We start from the raw sequence: 2,792 nt of genomic DNA on the forward strand, positions 1-2,792 counted from the left end.
AAACCGATAAGTTAATTATTTTCCCATTTTTTAGAATATATTGTGTGTTGAACTTAAATATATATATTTAAACTCGTTAGAACTATCTACTCTAAATAAATATTTTGTGGCTTTAAACTGGGTTTAAGAAAGCTGCATTTCTATACATTGAAATATATTCAGTTTGAAACATTCAACAGCCATTTCGAAAAACACATTCCCTATCGGCTAATAGAGATACATAGACTTAATCCACTAGGCAGTGGTGTGGTGGTAAAAAAGTGGGTTAATTAACCATAACTGGAAGACATTCAGTCCATAATTAAATGCGCCTGAATCACTTTATGTCATATTTGGAATATGCCTTGGCTCTACTTTTTGGTGGGGCCAAGATTTGCAAGAGAGTAGGAGAGAAAAAACTCTTTATTCTTTAACCGAGAAGTGGATAAATTCCATATTCCTCAAATGAAAAATGGTTAATTTTAAGAGCTTATGAGGAATGTCAACCACACTACATGTGCAATATTCAGTGCCGACGAGGCCTTTCGTTCAATGTCAGAGTTCATCAGGCTGGTTAGAATACGACAGAGATATAATGGTCTATTCACTATTTATATCAATAATGTTCATGAAAGACTGTTATGTTGTGAATTAGACTAAGATTAAGTAAGTTAATTGTAGTAATTATCAATTATGTATGCCATTTACAAATCAGATTTTTGGAGTAAGAATTAATAAAACAATGTTATTTATATATTCTATTTCTAAAACCAATTGTTTATTTATTATTATTATTATCATATTAATTGTATTAACTTTATCATCATTCAGAAGAACTGGCGAACCAGAAAATTAGACTTCATATTCCTGGAGCTTGTCGAGAAAACACAATGTCAACGGGTGAAAACTACATTAATAATTGGCCGGCATGGCCAGGTGGTTAGGGCGCTCGACTCGCAATCTGAGGGTCGCAGGTTCGAATCCCCGTCACACCAAACATGCTCGTCCTTTCAGCCGTGGGGTCGTTATAATGTGACGGTCAATCCCACTATTCGTTGGTAAAAGAGTAAGTAGCCCAAGAGTTGGCGGTGGGTGGTGATGACTAGCTGCCTTCCCTCTAGTCTTACACTGCTAAATTAGGGACGGCTAGCGCAGATAGCCCTCGTATAGCTTTGGGCGAAACTCATAACGGACAAACGAACATTAGTAATTCTATGAAATATGAGTGAAAGAAGAATATGCTATGATATGACAACTACATCACATCTGCAATATCCAGTGCCTACGAGGCCTTTTGCTCGATACCAGGGCTTATCAGGCCTGCTAAAATACGACACTCAGTTTATCTGCTATTACCCTCGATTACACTACTGTCATTCAATGAGTCTTCATGATAAGAAACAGACAAATACCAAGTCTAGATTCGCGTCAAGTTTTGCTAGACACGCTCTGAATATCTGTGACTACCCCTTGTGTGTTAGTGTCTTTAGGGTTTTTCGTGAGGTTAAAAGTTGAAGATCCAGGAAAGTATTTTGATTACTTAAAAAACACACGTTTTCAGCCAACAAACATCTGTAGCAATTAGTATTTCTTCATTGAAATAACACACAACCTCTAACTAATAGACTAGAGTAAAGATAACTAGTCAACAACACACAACCTCTAACTAATAGACTAGAGTAAAGATAACTAGTCAACAACACACAACCTCTAACTAATAGACTAGAGTAAAGATAACTAGTCAACAACACACAACCTCTAACTTTGGTTCTACTCGAATCGATTAATTGGATTTGACCGCCATTTTTATGGAGTACCCACAGCCCCATAGCAAGAAGTGCAACTTATTTTGCGACAACGGGACGTGAATAAAAAACCCTCGGAATCATAGTCCGGCTTGCTAACCACTAAACCACTCCTGGCTCAGCTCATTACTAACCATTTGTAGCACTTGTAACTGCAGTTAAATAGCAGATTAGAGGGCATAAAATAACTACATAAACGTGTATAGCTACCATAAGAAATAAGGCAAGTCTAGAATTTACCAGCCAATGTTAGATATATCCCTAAGTCTATCAAACAATTTATAGTTGAGAGTAGATAAAAAGATGGACTAAAGGAATATCAGCTTAGATTATAATTAACCAACTAGGGAACCAGAATATGTTGTTCTTTTTTTCATACAATCATTTATGTATCCTGCATGCTTCAATGACACTCAAAAAGCGTTATGGTTGGGTTAGCTGTGATAAATGAATTAGAAGAAAATCTGGATATTTTGTTTTGAGATACATATATGTGTAGAGAGAGAGAGAAAAATTATCGTGTGCCTATAAATAACAATAATTGATAAAAAGGCCTTAACGTCATGAGCGGGAAACATGCAGACTTTGTTTTAAACGGTATATGTATATGAGAGATTATCATATACCTATAAATAATGATAATTGATAATAAGGGCCTTAGCGTTTCGACATGGTCCACTTATTTTCTAGACCAGCCTCGAGTTGTTCTTTGTCTGAGCTTGTCAGGTTACTATGGTATTACAAGGTGATGTTTCAGCTACATATTAGTTCAGTGCGCTCAAAATTAATTCTACAACGCACGTTTTTGATTCTTCCAGTTTCACAGAACTATAGATTAAAAACAAATGCTATATCATCATCTCATATTGTCTGTTTTAATAGAAGTACAGTTGATTTGTGTGAAGAAGGTTATTTATTTTATACCAATATAGGTGTATAAGAACAGATAGTTAAACAATAAAACACAAAATACATAATATTTGGAAACTTCTTCTAAGCAAAATATAT

Source organism: Limulus polyphemus, unplaced genomic scaffold (assembly GCF_000517525.1).
Source record: "Limulus polyphemus unplaced genomic scaffold, Limulus_polyphemus-2.1.2 Scaffold657, whole genome shotgun sequence".
NCBI lineage: Eukaryota > Metazoa > Arthropoda > Merostomata > Xiphosura > Limulidae > Limulus > Limulus polyphemus.